Source organism: Oncorhynchus keta, unplaced genomic scaffold, assembly GCF_023373465.1.
Source record: "Oncorhynchus keta strain PuntledgeMale-10-30-2019 unplaced genomic scaffold, Oket_V2 Un_contig_2614_pilon_pilon, whole genome shotgun sequence".
In the NCBI taxonomy this organism is placed as follows: Eukaryota; Metazoa; Chordata; class Actinopteri; order Salmoniformes; family Salmonidae; genus Oncorhynchus; species Oncorhynchus keta.
Genome location: NW_026284809.1, coordinates 1 through 9,857, shown reverse-complemented (window position 1 = coordinate 9,857; position 9,857 = coordinate 1). Strand labels below are relative to the sequence as shown.

Genomic DNA, 9,857 nt, shown 5'->3' with positions numbered 1-9,857 from the left:
ATGTTAGGGTAGTCTGGGTATGGTTGACTTCCATAGTGACCTGTCTCTCTCTCTCTCTGAATGGTCAGTATGACTTCCATAGTGACCTCTCTTTCTCCTCTCAGGCCGAGGTGCAGCAGGACGAGATTGGAGGATACACCGTGACCCTGCAGTCCTCTGCCGTAGCAGCTTTCGTATGGCTGGATGTGGGGGACGTCCCAGGACGATTCGGCACCAACGGATTCCTCATGGTCACCAGGAACAGAATAGTCACCTTTAACCCCTGGGGTCCCACCAGTACCCAGCAGCTAGCCCAGGCACTGACTGTTACGTCATTGAGAGATGTGTACTGACTATCTTGCGTATCAAATGGCATCCTATACCCTACATAGTGCACTACTTTAGACCAGAGCTCTATGGGTTGTCCACTGTATAGGGAATAGGGTGCCATTTTGGACGTACTTACTGAACCACTACCCAGTACCCAGGAGTTAACCCAAAACACTCTCCCTAACCTCTCTGAGATGAGTACTGTGACCTTCTCCCTAACCTCTCTCTGAGATGAGTATACCTCCAGACGTCAGGCTAATTACTGAGGATACCGCCAGAAGTCAGGCTAATTACTGAGGATACCTCCAGAAGTCAGGCTAATTACTGAGGATACCGCCAGAAGTCAGGCTAATTACTGAGGATACCTCCAGACATCAGGCTAATTACTGAGGATACCTCCAGACATCAGGCTAATTACTGAGGATACCTCCAGAAGTCAGGCTAATTACTGAGGATACCTCCAGAAGTCAGGCTAATTACTGAAGATACCTCCAGAAGTCAGGCTAATTACTGAGGATGCCTCCAGAAGTCAGGCTAATTACTGAGGATACCGCCAGAAGTCAGGCTAATTACTGAGGATACCTCCAGACATCAGGCTAATTACTGAGGATACCTCCAGAAGTCAGGCTAATTACTGAGGATACCAACTAACTACATGGGAGTAACGGGAGTACCTTACATCAGAAACACGGAGGTGTGGTCACATTTAGCCAATTGTTTAAAGTAGGGAGCACCAGTGCTACCAATGATTAATAATGATTAATGATTAATTTTAAAAAAAATGTAAAGACCCTCTTCCTAACCTCTCAGAGATGAGTACTGAGACCTTCTCTCTGAGATGAGTACTGAGACCCTCTCCCTAACTTCTCTGAGATGAGTACTGAGACCCTCTCCCTAACCTCTCTGAGATGAGTACTGAGACCCTCTCCCTAACTTCTCTGAGATGAGTACTGAGACCTTCTCTTTGAGATGAGTACTGAGACCTTCTCTCTGAGATGAGTACTGAGATCCTCTCCATAACCTCTCAGAGATGAGTACTGAGACTCTCTCCCTAACCTCTCAGAGATGAGTACTGAGACCCTCTCCCTAACCTCTCTCTGAGATGAGTACTGAGACCCTCTCCCTAACCTCTCAGAGATGTGTACTGAGACCCTCTCCCTAACCTCTCTGAGATGAGTACTGAGACCCTCTCCCTAACCTCTCAGAGATGTGTACTGAGACCTTCTCTCTGAGATGAGTACTGAGATCCTCTCCCTAACCTCTCTGAGATGAGTACTGAGACCTTCTCTCTGAGATGAGTACTGAGACCCTCTCCATAACCTCTCTGAGATGAGTACTGAGACCCTCTCCCTAACCTCTCAGAGATGAGTACTGTGACCCTCTCCCTAACCTCTCAGAGATGAGTACTGAGACCTTCTCCCTAACCTCTCAGAGATGAGTACTGAGACCCTCTCCCTAACCTCTCTCAGAGATGAGTACTGAGACCCTCTCCCTAACCTCTCAGAGATGAGCACTGAGACCCTCTCCCTAACCTCTCAGAGATGAGCACTGAGACCCTCTCCCTAACCTCTCAGAGATGTCTACTGAGACCCTCTCCCGAACCTCTCTCTGAGATGAGTACTGAGACCTTCTCTCTGAGATGAGTACTGAGATCCTCTCCCTAACCTCTCAGAGATGAGTACTGAGACCCTCTCCCTAACCTCTCAGAGATGAGTACTGAGACCCTCTCCCTAACCTCTCAGAGATGAGTACTGAGACATGAGAAACCCCAAAACTCTCTGTCAGTTGGAATCGACAATGCTGTGTGTGGGATTTGTTGTAAATAAGACACAAGTGAAGGAATTTGCTTTAATAAAGTAAATGGAGATATATTTTGTACGGTTTTATTTTGCTATAATTTAGATTTGTTTATTTCAGACTACAAGGAAAGTCCAATGTTGTGGGTAAGGCTTTACATACACTAACTAACTAATGTAGATCAATGGGTCTAGGAGGCTACAGGAAATAGGACTACTGTAGGTCATTGGGTCTAGGAGGCTATAGTAAATAGGACTACTGTAGGTCATTGGGTCTAGGAGCCTACAGGAAATAGGACTACTGTAGGTCATTGGGTCTAGGAGCCTACAGTAAATAGGACTACTGTAGGTCATTGGGTCTAGGAGCCTACAGGAAATAGGACTACTGTAGGTCATTGGGTCTCGGAGCCTGTAGTAAATAGGACTACTGTAGGTCATTGGGTCTCGGAGCCTATAGTAAATAGGACTACTGTAGATCATTGGGTCTAGGAGCCTATAGTAAATAGGACTACTGTAGATCATTGGGTCTAGGAGCCTATAGTAAATAGGACTACTGTAGATCATTGGGTCTAGGAGCCTATAGTAAATAGGACTACTGTAGGTCATTGGGTCTAGGAGTGTTAAGTCATGTTGTAATCAATGTTCATAAATTCCAATGATCTTTATCTGTCTGATACCCAGAGGTTGTAAAGTTCTGGTCTGAAATAAAACAGACAGAATTCCCAGCTCACAATTGTCTATATTCAAACATGATCCATGTATTATACAGTGTTTTGCATGAATTCCAACTCTTTCAACTTGAAACAAAATCTAATCGGGAATATTTTTTTTTTTTACCCGGTCAAGTTCGGTTTCTGTGCAATCCTAAGCCACTCTAGAAGGCAACCAAACGTGTTTCATCATTCTATATTACATATTGGCAACACAACACGTCAAGTAGCCCATGAAGGTCAGTCATCATTACGCACCAATGAGACGTGCAGTGTTCACCTGCACCACCAAGTCAGAACAGTAGGCTAAGTTATGAGGGGGAAAGGGACCAAATGATTAGGGTGAGGCACATGGGCTACTAACAGCTTACCACACAACATACACTTAGTATTACTTTCTTAGCTCCAGTATACATATCTCCCTGGCATATTACATCATTTATGCAGCGCTGTGCTGACTTGAACAGGAAGGTGGCGAGGCGGTCCTTTAATCGGCAAACTTTGTCATCAAAGTCTGGCATTCTCTGGATATATGATGCTTTCAAGACAACCGGGAACTCGGAGTGTTCTGAGTTGGGTTGACTGTTCAAAACGTATTTTCTCGTCATCTCTTCGTATGACAAGGATGGAAAAGGATTTGCCAGAGTAGATTGTCGACTTGATTCATGATGATGACTGATTGTGAAAGTATGATGTTCAGTTCAATCAAAGCTACGGTAGATATACACTGCTCAAAAAAATAAAGGAACACTAAAATAACACATCCTAGATCTGAATGAATGAAATATTCTTATTAAATACTTTTTCTTTTACATAGTTGAATGTGCTGACAACAAAATCACACAAAAATGATCAATGTAAATCAAATGTATCAACCCATGGAGGTCTGGATTTGGAGTCACACTCAAAATTAAAGTGGAAAACCACACTACAGGCTGATCCAACTTTGATGAAATGTCCTTAAAACAAGTCAAAATGAGGCTCAGTAGTGTGTGTGTCCTCCACGTGCCTGTATGACCTCCCTACAATGCCTGGGCATGCTCCTGATGAGGTGACGGATGGTCTCCTGAGGGATCTCCTCCCAGACCTGGACTAAAGCATCCGCCAACTCCTGGACAGTCTGTGGTGCAACGTGGCGTTGGTGGATGGAGCGAGACATGATGTCCCAGATGTGCTCAATTGAATTCAGGTCTGGGGAACGGGCGGGCCAGTCCATAGCATCAATGCCTTCCTCTTGCAGGAACTGCTGACACACTCCAGCCACATGAGGTCTAGCATTAGGAGGAACCCAGGGCCAACCACACCAGCATATGGTCTCACAAGGGGTCTGAGGATCTGTGGTCACCCCCCAATGAAGTCCACAGACCCACTCCAAAAGGCTTTCGGAGCCATCATCGACTCAGTGGGTTTTGTCCAACATGTCTCTGGACTTACTCACTGCCACAGTCATACTCTGGACCTAGTTTTGTCCCATGGAATAAATATTGTGGATCTTAATGTTTTTCCTCATAATCCTGGACTATCGGACCACCATTTTATTACGTTTGCAATTGCAACAAATAATCTGCTCAGACCCCAACCAAGGATCATCAAAAGCTGTGCTAAAAATTCTCAGACAACCCAAAGATTCCTAGATGCCCTTCCAGACTCCCTTCATCTACCCAAGGACGTCGAAGTACAACAATCAGTTAACCACCTAACTGAGGAACTCAAATTAGCCTTGCGTAATACCCTACATGCAGTCGCACCCCTAAAGGCAAAAAGCATTTGTCATAAGAAACTAGCTCCCTGGTACATAGAAAATACCCGAGCTCTGAAGGAAGCTTACAGAAAATTGGAACGGAAATGGCGCCACACCAAACTGGAAGTCTTCCGACTTTGTAGATGTCTCTAGCTGTCTCGAGCTGTGTGTTGCTTTCTCTAGCTGTTTGTAGCTGTCTCCAGCTATGTGTAGCTGTCTCTAGCTGTGTGTAGATGTCTTTAGCTGTGTGTAGATGTCTCTAGCTGTGCATCTTGCTGTGTGTAGCTGTGTGGTGCTTTCTCTAGCTGTTTGTAGCTGTCTCCAGCTATGTGTAGCTGTCTCTAGCTGTGTGTAGATAGATGTCTTTAGCTGTGTGTAGCTTTCTCTAGCTGTGTGTAGCTGTCTCTAGATGTCTCTAGCTGTGTGTTGCTTTCTCTAGCTGTTTGTAGCTGTCTCCAGCTATGTGTAGCTGTCTCTAGCTGTGTGTAGATGTCTTTAGCTGTGTGTAGATGTCTCTAGCTGTGCATCTTGCTGTGTGTAGCTGTGTGGTGCTTTCTCTGGCTGTTTGTAGCTGTCTCCAGCTATGTGTAGCTGTCTCTAGCTGTGTGTAGATGTCTTTAGCTGTGTGTAGCTGTCTCTAGTTGTGTGTAGCTGTGTATAGCTGTCTCCAGATGTCTCTAGCTGTGTGTAGCTGTCTCTAGCTGTGTGTAGCTGTCTCTAGCTGTGTGTAGCTGTGTATAGCTGTGTGTAGCTGTCTCTAGATGTCTCTAGCTGTGTGTAGCTGTCTCTAGCTGTGTGTAGCTGTCTCTAGCTGTGTTTAGCTGTCTCTAGCTGTGTGAAGCTGTTTGTAGATCTCTCTAACTGTGTGTAGCTATCTCTAGCTGTGTGTAGCTTTGTGTAGCTGTCTCTAGCTGTGTGAAGCTGTGTATAGCTGTATATTGCTGTCTCTAGCTGTGTGTAGATGTCTCCAGCTGTATGTAGCTATCTCTAGCTATGTGTAGATGTGTATCTTGCTGTCTCTAGCTGTGTATAGCTGTGTGTAGCTGTCTCTAGGTGTGTGTAGCTGTCTCTAGCTGTCTGTAGCTGTCTCGACATGTCTGTAGCTGTCTCTAGCTGTGTGTAGCTGTCTCTAGCTGTGTGTAGCTGTCTCTAGATGTCTCGAGCTGTGTGTAGCTGTCTCTAGCTGTGTGTAGCTGTCTCTAGCTGTGTGTAGCTGTCTCTAGCTGTTTGTAGATGTCTCTAGCTGTGTGTAGCTGTCTCTAGCTGTGTGTAGCTGTCTCTAGCTGTCTCTAGCTGTGTATAGCTGTCTCTAGCTGTGCATCTTGTGTAGCTGTCTCTAGCTGTTTGTAGCTGTTTCTAGCTGTGTGTAGCAGTCTCTAGCTGTGTATAGCTGTATCTTGCTGTGTATAGCTGTGTGTAGCTGTATCTTGCTGTCTCCAGCTGTGTGTAGCTGTGTCTAGCTGTCTATAGCTGTGTGTAGCTGTCTCTAGCTGTGTATCTTGCTTTCTCTAGCTGTGTATAGATCTGTGTAGCTGTGTGTTGCTTTCTCTAGCTGTGTGTAGCTGTCTCTAGCTGTCTCTAGCTGTGTGTAGCTGTCACTAGCTGTGTGTAGCTGTCTCTAGCTGTGTATAGCTGTCATAATATAATAGAGAGAGTAAATCTAGCTGGTCTTTCATAGTATAATAAATAGAGTAGATCTAGCTGGTCTGTCATATTATAATAGAGACAGTAGATTGATCTGGTCTGTCATATTATAATAGAAACAGTAGATCTAGCTGGTCTGTCATAATATAATAAAGACAGTATATCTAGCTGCTCTGTCATAAAATAGTAGAGACAGTAGATCTAGCTGGTCTGTCGTAACATAATAGAGACCGTAGATCGAGCTGATCTGTCATATTATAATAGAGACAGTAGATCTTGTTGGTCTGTCATAATATAATAGAGACAGTAGATATAGCTGGTCTGTCATATTATAATAGAGACAGTAGATCTCGCTGGTCTGTCATAAAATAGTAGAGACAGTAGATCTAGCTGGTCTGTCGTAACATAATAGAGACAGTATATCTAGCTGGTCTGTCATAATATAATAGAGACAGTATATCTAGCTGGTCTGTCATAATATAAGAGGGACAGTATATCTAGCTTGTCTGTCATAATTTAATAGAGAAAGTAGATCTAGCTGCTCTGTCGTATTATAATAGAGACAGTAGATCTTGCTGGTCTTTCATAATGTAATAGAGACAGTATATCTAGCTGGTCTGTCATAATATAACAGACACAGTAGATCTAGCTGGTCTGTCATAATATAATAGAGACAGTAGATCTAGCTGGTCTGTCATAATATAATGGAAACTGTAGATCTAGCTGGTCTGTCATATTATAATAGAGACATTAGATCTAGCTGGTCTGTCATAATATAATAGACAGTAGATCTAGCTGGTCTGTCATAATATAATAGAGACAGTAGATCTAGCTGGTCTGTCATAGTATAAAATAGACAGTAGATCTAGCTGGTCTGTCATAATATAATAGAAACAGTAGATCTAGCTGGTCTGTTGTAATTATAATAGAGACAGTAGATCTAGCTGGTCTGTCATAATATAATAGAGACAGTAGATCTAGCTGGTCTGTCATAATATAATAGAGATATTAGATCTAGCTGGTCTGTCATAATATAATAGAGACAGTAGATCTAGCTGGTCTGTCATAATATAATAGAGATATTAGATCTAGCTGGTCTGTCATAATATAATAGAGACAGTAGATCTAGCTGGTCTGTTGTAATTATAATAGAGACAGTAGATCTAGCTGGTCTGTCATAATATAATAGAGACAGTAGATCTAGCTGGTCTGTCATAATATAATAGAGATATTAGATCTAGCTGGTCTGTCATCATGTAAAAGAGGCAGTAGATCTAGCCGGTCTGTCATAATATAACAGACACAGTAGATCTAGCTGGTCTGTCATAATATAATAGAGACAGTAGATCTAGCTGGTCTGTCATAATATAATGGAAACTGTAGATCTAGCTGGTCTGTCATATTATAATAGAGACAGTAGATCTAGCTGGTCTGTCATAATATAATAGAGACATTAGATCTAGCTAGTCTGTCATAATATAATATACAGTAGATCTAGCTGGTCTGTCATAATATAATAGAGACAGTAGATCTAGCTGGTCTGTCATAATATAAAATAGACAGTAGATCTAGCTGGTCTGTCATAATATAATAGAGACAGTAGATCTAGCTGGTCTGTTGTAATTATAATAGAGACAGTAGATCTAGCTGGTCTGTCATAATATAATAGAGACAGTAGATCTAGCTGGTCTGTCATAATATAATAGAGATATTATATCTAGCTGGTGTGTCATATTATAATAGAAACAGTAGATCTAGCTGCTCTGTCGTATTATAATAGAGACAGTAGATCTAGCTGGTCTGTTGTAATATAATAGAGATATCAGATCTAGCTGGTCTGTCATCATGAAAAAGAGGCAGTAGATCTAGCCGGTCTGTCATAATATAATAGAGACAGTAGATCTAGCTGGTCTGTCATAATATAATAGAGACAGTAGATCTAGCTGGTCTGTCATAATATAATAGAGATATTAGATCTAGCTGGTCTGTCGTATTATAATAGAGACAGTAGATCTAGCTGGTCTGTCATAATATAATAGAGACAGTAGATCTAGCTGGTCTGTCATAATATAATAGAGATATTAGATCTAGCTGGTCTGTCGTATTATAATAGAGACAGTAGATCTAGCTGGTCTGTCATAATATAATAGAAACAGTAGATCTAGCTGGTCTGTCATAATACAATAGAGACAGTAGATCTAGCTGGTCTGTCATAATATAATAGAGACAGTAGATCTAGCTGGTCTGTCATAATATAATAGAGACAGTAGATCTAGCTGGTCTGTCATAATACAATAGAGACAGTAGATCTAGCTGGTCTGTCATAATATAATAGAGACAGTAGATCTAGCTGGTCTGTCATAATATAATAGAAACAGTAGATCTAGCTGGTCTGTCATAATATAATAGAGACAGTAGATCTAGCTGGTCTGTCATAATATAATAGAGATATTAGATCTAGCTGGTCTGTCGTATTATAATAGAGACAGTAGATCTAGCTGGTCTGTCATAATATAATAGAAACAGTAGATCTAGCTGGTCTGTCATAATACAATAGAGACAGTAGATCTAGCTGGTCTGTCATAATATAATAGAGACAGTAGATCTAGCTGGTCTGTCATAATATAATAGAGACAGTAGATCTAGCTGGTCTGTCATAATACAATAGAGACAGTAGATCTAGCTGGTCTGTCATAATATAATAGAGACAGTAGATCTAGCTGGTCTGTCATATTATAATAGAGACAGTAGATCTAGCTGGTCTGTCATAATATAATAGAGACAGTGATCTAGCTGGTCTGTCATAATATAATAGAGACAGTAGATCTAGCTGGTCTGTCATAATACAATAGAGACAGTAGATCTAGCTGGTCTGTCATAATATAATAGAGACAGTAGATCTAGCTGGTCTGTCATAATATAATAGAGACAGTAGATCTAGCTGGTCTGTCATAATATAATAGAGACAGTAGATCTAGCTGGTCTGTCATAATATAATAGAGACAGTAGATCTAGCTGGTCTGTCATAATATAATAGAGACAGTAGATCTAGCTGGTCTGTCATAATATAATAGAGACAGTAGATCTAGCTGGTCTGTCATAATATAATAGAGACAGTAGATCTAGCTGGTCTGTCATATTATACTAGAGACAGTAGATCTAGCTGGTCTGTCATATTATACTAGAGACAGTAGATCTAGCTGGTCTGTCATAATATAATAGAGACAGTAGATCTAGCTGGTCTGTCATAATATAATAGAGATATTAGATCTAGCTGGTGTGTCATATTATAATAGAAACAGTAGATCTAGCTGGTCTGTCATAATATAATAGAGACAGTAGATCTAGCTGGTCTGTCATAATATAATAGAGACAGTAGATCTAGCTGGTGAGTCATATTATAATAGAAACAGTAGATCTAGCTGGTCTGTCATAATATAGTAGAGATATCAGATCTAGCTGGTCTGTCATCATGAAAAAGAGGCAGTAGATCAAGCCGGTCTGTCATAATATAATAGAGACAGTAGATCTAGCTGGTCTGTCATATTATACTAGAGACAGTAGATCTAGCTGGTCTGTCATAATATAATAGAGACAGTAGATCTAGCTGGTCTGTCATAATATAATAGAGACAGTAGATCTAGCTGGTCTGTCATA

At 41.5% G+C, this 9,857-nt stretch overlaps 2 long non-coding RNA genes across 24 annotated transcripts; both read right to left on the bottom strand.

The window, feature by feature from the left end:
- Window positions 1-475: 475 nt before the first annotated feature.
- Window positions 476-1,069, bottom strand: LOC127922527 (uncharacterized). The gene is made up of 3 exons (XR_008111607.1): window positions 923-1,069; window positions 706-767; window positions 476-612 (listed from the first exon to the last, which is right to left on the bottom strand). It is a non-coding gene; the product is annotated as an uncharacterized LOC127922527 (long non-coding RNA).
- A 7-nt stretch (window positions 1,070-1,076) lies between these two features.
- Window positions 1,077-3,102, bottom strand: LOC127922526 (uncharacterized). Of its 23 annotated transcripts, none has more exons than XR_008111605.1 (5): window positions 1,975-3,099; window positions 1,700-1,769; window positions 1,569-1,664; window positions 1,366-1,509; window positions 1,077-1,208 (listed from the first exon to the last, which is right to left on the bottom strand). It is a non-coding gene; the product is annotated as an uncharacterized LOC127922526 (long non-coding RNA). The 23 variants fall into 23 exon arrangements; XR_008111603.1 differs by having other exon boundaries at window positions 1,366-1,507; window positions 1,569-1,591; window positions 1,688-1,769; window positions 1,975-3,097; XR_008111595.1 differs by having other exon boundaries at window positions 1,366-1,439; window positions 1,975-3,096.
- Between the last annotated feature and the right edge of the window lie 6,755 nt (window positions 3,103-9,857).